At 37.0% G+C, this 8,044-nt stretch overlaps 1 non-coding gene across 1 annotated transcript; it reads left to right on the plus strand.

The window, feature by feature from the left end:
• The first annotated feature begins 7,708 nt into the window (after positions 1-7,708).
• Positions 7,709-7,815, plus strand: LOC123925361. Its single transcript, XR_006814967.1, has one exon. It is a non-coding gene; the product is annotated as a U6 spliceosomal RNA (small nuclear RNA).
• Positions 7,816-8,044: the final 229 nt, after the last annotated feature.

Below are 8,044 nucleotides of genomic sequence, written 5' to 3' on the forward strand. Positions count from 1 at the left end.
AAGCAAGCAGCCCTGGGTGACCAGTTTACCCTTCCCCGCTAGGGTTCCAGCTGCCAGTTGCCCCCATTCTGTGACAGCTTCTCCTTCTCCTCACCTTGTCATCAAGCCAAGATTGTACACTGTAGGAGAACAGGTAAGCATCTGCCTCCATAATCATTGCCAACAGCTCTCCATTATCAGCTGCCAGGGGTGCTTCAAAGCAATGTGGAGTTCTTTCTCTTGACACAGAGACCGAGTGTTTTTATACCTGAAACAAGCTTTGTCTTTACTGACTGGGGAACCTCACATGTAAAGGCTGTTTTTTTAAAACTTGCATCGCACATCTCTGTAATATTATAAAACAGGCCAGATCACTCCCACCCCCTGCAGGTATTCTAGATTAGACTATGCAAAGATCTGTCATTTAAAGATGGGATTTTTTGGTGACTATTATATTCCTATACAGCAGAAAAATTAAAGAGCTCCATCAAACATTTTCACTCCAACATGGTGTAAATTAAATCTGCCTATAAAGGTGAGTTATCTTGCAACATCTATCCTTCTGTTTGTGGAGCAACATGTGTGGCTCAAAACCAGACTAGAGAGAGTATGTTTGCATATAGCAACATTAAAGCGAATTCTACTGTTTGGGTGTTTAACTGCATGATGCTGAATGTTTTAAATTATCTGTTGTTGTGACTTAATATTTTTAGAGCTGTTGGTAATCTAGGAAATGCAGGGATTGTCAATACAGTATAACTTTTGCTTTTAAAAGGAACTAAATTTTTACAACAATCTGTGTTATTAATTATATTTATGCATGTGACTATTGGTGTGTAGAGAATATGGTACATAATTTTGACATAAATATGTTTGTCAGAATAACAATAATTTGCTTCAAAGCAGTTAAAAAGGAAATGTTATACAATGGTTATTAAGATCCAAAACTTTCGGGGCGCCTGGATGGCTCAGTGGGTTAAGCCTCTGCCTTCAGCTCAGGTCATGATCTCAGGGTCTCTGGGATCGAGCCCCGTATCGGGCTCTCTGCTTGGCAGGGAGCCTGCTTCCTCCCCTCTCTGGCTGCTGCTCTGCCTACTTGTAATCTCTCTCTCTCTCTATCTGTAAAAAAGAAAAAAAAAATTAAAAAAAAAAAAAAAAAAAAAAGATCCAAAACTTTCAGGGACATAATTTGGTTCAATTCCTGGGTTGGTACATACCAGTTCTAAGATCTTGGACAAGTTATTTAACTTCATAGAATGTAAGTTTCCTTATCTCCAAATGAGGACAGTAAAACTACCTTTGTGGTTTGTTAGGAGAACTCTTAGGAGAACTGAATAAGAGAACTGAATATGTAAATATATGTAAAGCTCTTAGTGCAAGGCTTGACACATAGCTATTATTTTTTCTAAAGCAGTGAATAAAGAACTCAGAATTGTTTACTAATAGGCTCTGTGGTAGCCATGATCCATACTCAAAGAACATTGTATCAGTGACGTTCATTAATATACTTGTACATAAAAGATATAGCATATTGGTACAGTAGGAAAGTAGAACAGTTTTTTTCTCTGAATTCTTGTCCCAGTGTAGAGATGCTTAATTGAATTTAGCAAGTCAGAGCAAGTAATCTGATTTGTTTCCTCTATAAAGGCAGAGGATTTGGGGTCTGTTAGGGCTTTTCTTTATGCAAATGACTCACTGTAGTGAACTTGATACACTGTTGGCTTCTTTAACTTCCTGGTGTCTTCTTAAACAAATTAATACTTTAAATTCTCACTTTCTTGATAAGTAACTTGGTAATGAGTATCAATGAAATAATTTATGGAGAACACGTGGCATTGAGCTTAGTTTATTACCTGTTTGTAATTAATACTATTATTGTTATTATCATTGTTATTTTTCTTATATTTAAGTTTAACTGAAATTAGAAAATTGCTGTCCAATGGTCAGATTAATAAGAAAATTGCATTCTAGCTTATTTTGGATTAAGAATGTTATTGGCTCCCAGATAATAAATCAAAATTTGAGGTGAAGAAACTTTGTAACTTTGTATAGTCTGGCTCTTGTTTCCCTCATCCATGAATCCCAGAAGATAGGTAGAAAGACAACTGTATTTGTATGGGTGTTAAAAAATCCTCACAACAGTTTTTCCCTCATTTATCCACATGTAGCTCTCAAAAGAAATAGCCATTGGGATAAGCATGTGACCATGTACTGTTTTGCTAACAACAAAAGCTCTAAGTCTAAGAAAACCACTCTTTTTCTCTTCTTTTTTCCTTTTCACCAGTCATTCTCAGGACTGTACTAGTTAGATTGGTTATAAGTAGTCTGTCAACTGCATAATAAAAAATATTTGTTTTCATCATATTTTGATTTGTTGTGAGACTCCAATGTTTGTAGGATATTTACATAGTGACAGACACAAAAGAAACATGGGTGGATACAAAACAGCTAGGTTACTTTGCATTATAACCTCAAGGTAGGAAAGTAGTACCCACAGCAGGGAACGGGTAAAGATCTCTCAGTGTAACAAGTGGGTACATGCATGAATGGGAAGACCAAAGAACAGCTTACATACAAAACTTGGGGGAAATTTTTATCCTACTAGGTAAGCACTGAAGCAGTGCATATGCCAGGGATTCTTAGGTTAATATGGATAATTTTTGGTAAGTATAATGGCTGAGAAGTAGTGGAACATTTGATGTAATAAAGTGTGAATAAAATGGAATAAAGATGCAATAAAAGGTTGAATTGGAAAGTTTTCACCTTTTATTTTCAATTGACTTAGAAGACTCATTATTTATCTCATTTTTTCCTCATTTTGTCAAGCCCCATTACCTAGAAAACATACATCCACTTTACCTTACACTGTGGAATATATATCTATTTTCCCTTGGACTTTGAGATGGAGATTACCATCATATAATATGTAACACAGTAGTGTGATGATTAGTGTCCACTGCCCTGCATGAGAAAAAGGAAAATAATTCATGAAAATAGCTGTTGTCATAAAAGAAGTAATATATGTTAGTCAACAATGAAACAGCAAATGAAAATTTAGTTCTTAAATCATTCAGTGGTTTGGGGTCATTAATTTTTTGTGTTCCTCAATTTCCACAAAAAGTAAATAGTATTAGATGTACTATCTATCTTTACACCTTATCATAGGCATTAATTTTAATGAGAGCTATCATTAAATGCAAGCAAATGCCATCAATCTCTATTAAAATATATTTTATTATATTAAATTATCTCAAAATGGAATTTTTATTTTAGGCATGGAGTGACCATTGTGTCTATAATGTTTTGTTGAGAAAGATTGTGTTTGTATCTCAGTAGGGTGCAAGGATAGAGAATGTATTGATAAATTGTATTTTACCAGCAGTGAGGGGTAAAGTAAACCATTGGCTATTTCTGAGCCAAATAACCAACATACTTTCCTGGCACAATCTTTTTTTTTTTTTTTTTTTTTTTTTAAGATTTTACATATTTATTTAACAGACAGAGATCCCAAGTAGGTAGAGAGGCAGGCAGAGAGAGAGCTCTCTGCAGAGCAGAGAGCCCAATGCAGGGCTCGATCCCAGGACCCTGGGATCATGACCTGAGCTGAAGGCAGAGGCCTTAACCCACTGAGCCACCCAGGCGCCCCTCCTGGCAGAATCTTTTTTTTTTTTTTTTTTTTTCCGCCTCCCCTTCCAAATTTTTTTTTTTTTTAATAAACATATAATGTATTTTTATCTCCAGGGGTACAGGTCTGTGAATCGCCAGGTTTACACACTTCACAGCACTCACGATAGCACATACCCTCCCCAATGTCCATAGCCCTCTCCCCCTCTCCCAATCCCACTTCCCCCCAGCAACCCCCAGTTTGTTTTGTGAGATTAAGAGTCATTTATGGTTTGTCTCCCTCCCAATCCCATCTTGTTCCATTTATTCTTCTCCTATCCCCCTAACCCCCCATGTTGCATCTCCACATCCTCATATCAGGGAGATCATATGATAGTTGTCTTTCTCCGATTGACTTATTTCACTAAGCATGATACGCTCTAGTTCCATCCACGTCGTCGCAAATGGCAAGATTTCATTTGATGGCTGCATAATATTCCATTGTGTATGTATACCACATCGTCTTTATCCATTCATCCTTTGATGGACATCTAGGTTCTTTCCATAGCTTGGCTATTGTAGACATTGCTGCTATAAACATTCGGGTACACGTGCCCCTTCGGATCACTATGTTTGTATCTTTAGGGTAAATACCCAGTAGTGCAATTGCTGGGTCATAGGGTAGTTCTATTTCAACATTTTGAGGAACCTCCATGATGTTTTCCAGAGTGGTTGCACCAGCTTGCATTCCCACCAACAGTGGAGGAGGGTTCCCCTTTCTCCGCATCCTCGCTAGCATCTGTCATTTCCTGACTTGTTAATTTTAGCCATTCTGACTGGTGTGAGGTGATATCTCATTGTGGTTTTGGTTTGTATTTCCCTGATGCCGAGTGACGTGGAGCACTTTTTCATGTGTCTGTTGGCCATCTGGATGTCTTCTTTGCAGAAATGTCTGTTGATGTCCTCTGCCCATTTCTTGATTGGATTGTTTGTTCTTTGGGTGTTGAATTTGCTAAGTTCCTTATAGATTTTGGATACTAGCCCTTTATCTGATATGTCGTTTGCAAATATCTTCTCCCATTCTGTCAGTTGTCTTTTGGTTTTGTTAACTATTTCCTTTGCTGTGCAAAAGCTTTTGATCTTGATGAAATCCCAATAGTTCATTTTTGCCCTTGCTTCCCTTGCCTTTGCCGTTGTTCCTAGGAAGATGTTGCTACGGCTGAGGTCGAAGAGGTTGCTGCCTGCATTCTCCTCAAGCATTTTGATGGATTCCTTTCTCACATTGAGGTCCTTCGTCCATTTGGAGTCTATTTTCGTGTGTGGTGTAAGGAAGTGGTCCAATTTCATTTTTCTGCATGTGGCTGTCCAATTTTCCCAGCACCATTTATTGAAGAGGCTGTCTTTTTTCCATTGGACATTCTTTCCTGCTTTGTCGAAGATTAGTTGACCATAGAGTTGAGGGTCTATTTCTGGGCTCTCTATTCTGTTCCACTGATCTATGTGTCTGTTTTTGTGCCAGTACCATGCTGTCTTGATGATGACAGCTTTGTAATAGAGCTTGAAGTCCGGAATTGTGATGCCACCAACTTTGGCTTTGTTCTTCAATATTCCTTTGGCTCTTCGAGGTCTTTTCTGGTTCCATATAAATTTGAGGATTATTTGTTCCATTTCTTTGAAAAAAATGGATGGTATTTTGATAGGGATTGCATTAAATGTGTAGATTGCTTTAGGTAGCATGGACATTTTCACAATATTTATTCTTCCAATCCAGGAGCATGGAACATTTTTCCATTTCTTTGTGTCTTCCTCAATTTCTTTCATGAGTACTTTATAATTTTCTGTGTATCCTCCTGGCAGAATCTTATTTGAACCTTTACATCTGCGGTAATTGTTGGCAGTTTCTCCTTTTTCAAAAAATTAATCCTACTTTTATAGCAGTTACCAATTTACTGTCTCTCATCTCATTTCCTGCTTTATTAAATTGGAGCTTAACCCTATGAACAGGTTGGACTTAGAAGAAACTTGAACCTGTAATAACTCTAAACCTCCCTGTGCCATTTAAGTAGCCTGACCACCTGCGACTGAAGAAATGAACCTTTGCTTAAAAAGTCTCATAATCTCCTGGAGAGCAAGAACTTGCAAGGGGGCCACTAATTCTTCTCACTAATTGACCCAGGAATAGAGTCAGATCTCAACAAGAAAGTAGAGAAATGACTCCAGGGAGACAATCCTGTAAATCTCTTTGGAGTGATACATTCATTATCTCTAGCTTCCAAAGCCTTTATTATGCAAACACCTTCTTTACTTGGAAAGCCTGGAATATGTACAAGCATGAAAATATTCACAGAGAATATCTTCCAACAATTTACTATGAACAGCAAGGACATACTTGGCCTACAGGGATTTCTGGTAGCACCTCACTGATCTTGACCTCCTAGGAAGTCAGATAGATGGAGAGCATACTAGAATATTGCATGACATATAAAAGAGAGAAAAAAGCCTTCTAGATCTGTCGCCAAAAATCTGACTTGAATCAGTAAGACGAAAAGTCATGGCCTCATACGCCATTTCTAGACTAAATCCAGGTCACCAACACCTTCACTGAAAGAGAGGCTGGTCTTACCTGAGACATGAGATAACCAGGCAGCCTGTTTTCCATGTCTGACCCATTTATTCTAAAGGTGGACGTGTGCAGCAATTATCATCAAGTAGAAATAATACATTAAAAAATGGGTTGGATAAGGCCAGATATACAAGCAAGTTGCATAAGCAAATGTCTTGTCTTTTTTTGAAACTGATTTCTTCTACATTGCCTCCTTTCCATCAATCCACACCTATTGCCTCACACAACCAGTTGATTGGAAAGAAAACACTGGAGCCTGGGTCAGATCTGGGTCTGCAAGATATGCCGGTCCTGCCTGAAAGTGCAGTACCTGAAAGTACAATTGCAATGTTACATCCCACCTCCCACTCAAGAGTGACTGCAAATACTGAGTACTTACTCTTAATCACGGGTAGCCCATGTTAAGTATCTGGGATTCGCTTTACCCTGGAAATGTCTAATATCAACACTTTCTAAAACGGTAGCTGCTAGCCATATATGACTAATGAACACTTGGAATGTGGCTAATGCTATTCAGGAATTGAACTTTTAAATTTTCTTAATATTAACTGGTATAAATTTAAATATGTATAGACACATGTGGCTAGAGGACATGTTTTTGGACAGTATAGTTTGAGGTAAATTTTGTTTTATTTGCCAGACACATAGATTAGATATTAGTATCTGTTATCTCTTTATTATCTTCCAAATCCACTCTCTCTTTCTTACGCTGATGTGGCCTCTTTTAATTCAATTTTTTTTCCACCTGTATTTTTGCACCATCTTCCTAGATGATCTTGTCATTACATCCCACCCTAAGATGTTTGTAAAATATAAAACTTGATTTGTCACTTCTGTGTTTATAAACATTCAAGCTCCCTAAAGCCATCAATAATTTGGCCCCAGATTTGCTCTCTTGCCTCATACGCTTGCTACATCATCATAAACTCACTCAATTCAGGAAGACACATCACTCCTATCACTTTTAAAAATTATCTTTTAAAAATTTATGTGTTTCTATGTCTTTATGACTTTGCACATTTTCTAATTGTTCTTTCTGGAATGTTTTCATCAACACTTTCACTGATGTTTCTCTAATTCTTCCTTTAAGACTAAGCTTATTTACAAGCTGGTGATCTTTCACTGTCCCTGTTTCCTGAAGGAAATCTAAGTTAAAGATCTCTCTTCGCTGTTTATATAATAACTAGTTTTACTATCCCAGTGATGACTAATAAATGGAAAACAAATTGTAGCCATACCTAAAAGTTAACTAGTCCAGGAACTCACAAGATAGAATGTTTTCTTCAAGGTCAAGTATTCACTAAAAGAAAACCCTTGAAAAATGGCAAGAATTGCCAGAAATTAAGTAAGGTATCTAATATGATGGTTTGATGGTATATTTGAGGGTTTAAATATATTGATAATTTTGAAATACTTGCGTTGTCAAGGAACTTTATTCAAATAAACATTCTTGCTCACTTTCCTTCAATATTAAATAATTTTATTTTGAAAACCTCCTACCCAGTGCTCACTTTGGCAGCACATATACTAAAATTGGAAAAATACAAGGAAGATTAGCATGGCATCTGCACAAGGATGACATGGAAATTGGTGAAAAATCTCCCACCCCGATTTCAATTTACAGTATATACAAAAGTATATAATTGAAAGACAAGAAAATTCTTGATTTTTAGGTATAAAATTCTTGATTTTTAGGTATAAAATTCTTGATTTTTAGTTCCAAAGCATCCCATGTAACTGAACATGGCGGCAATATTTATCTTCTTTTATTTAAAAAGTTCTTTTGAGGGGTATCTGGGTGGCTCAGTCAGTTAAGTGTCTGCGTTTGGCACAGGTCAT

This window comes from Meles meles, chromosome 14 (assembly GCF_922984935.1).
Source record: "Meles meles chromosome 14, mMelMel3.1 paternal haplotype, whole genome shotgun sequence".
NCBI lineage: Eukaryota > Metazoa > Chordata > Mammalia > Carnivora > Mustelidae > Meles > Meles meles.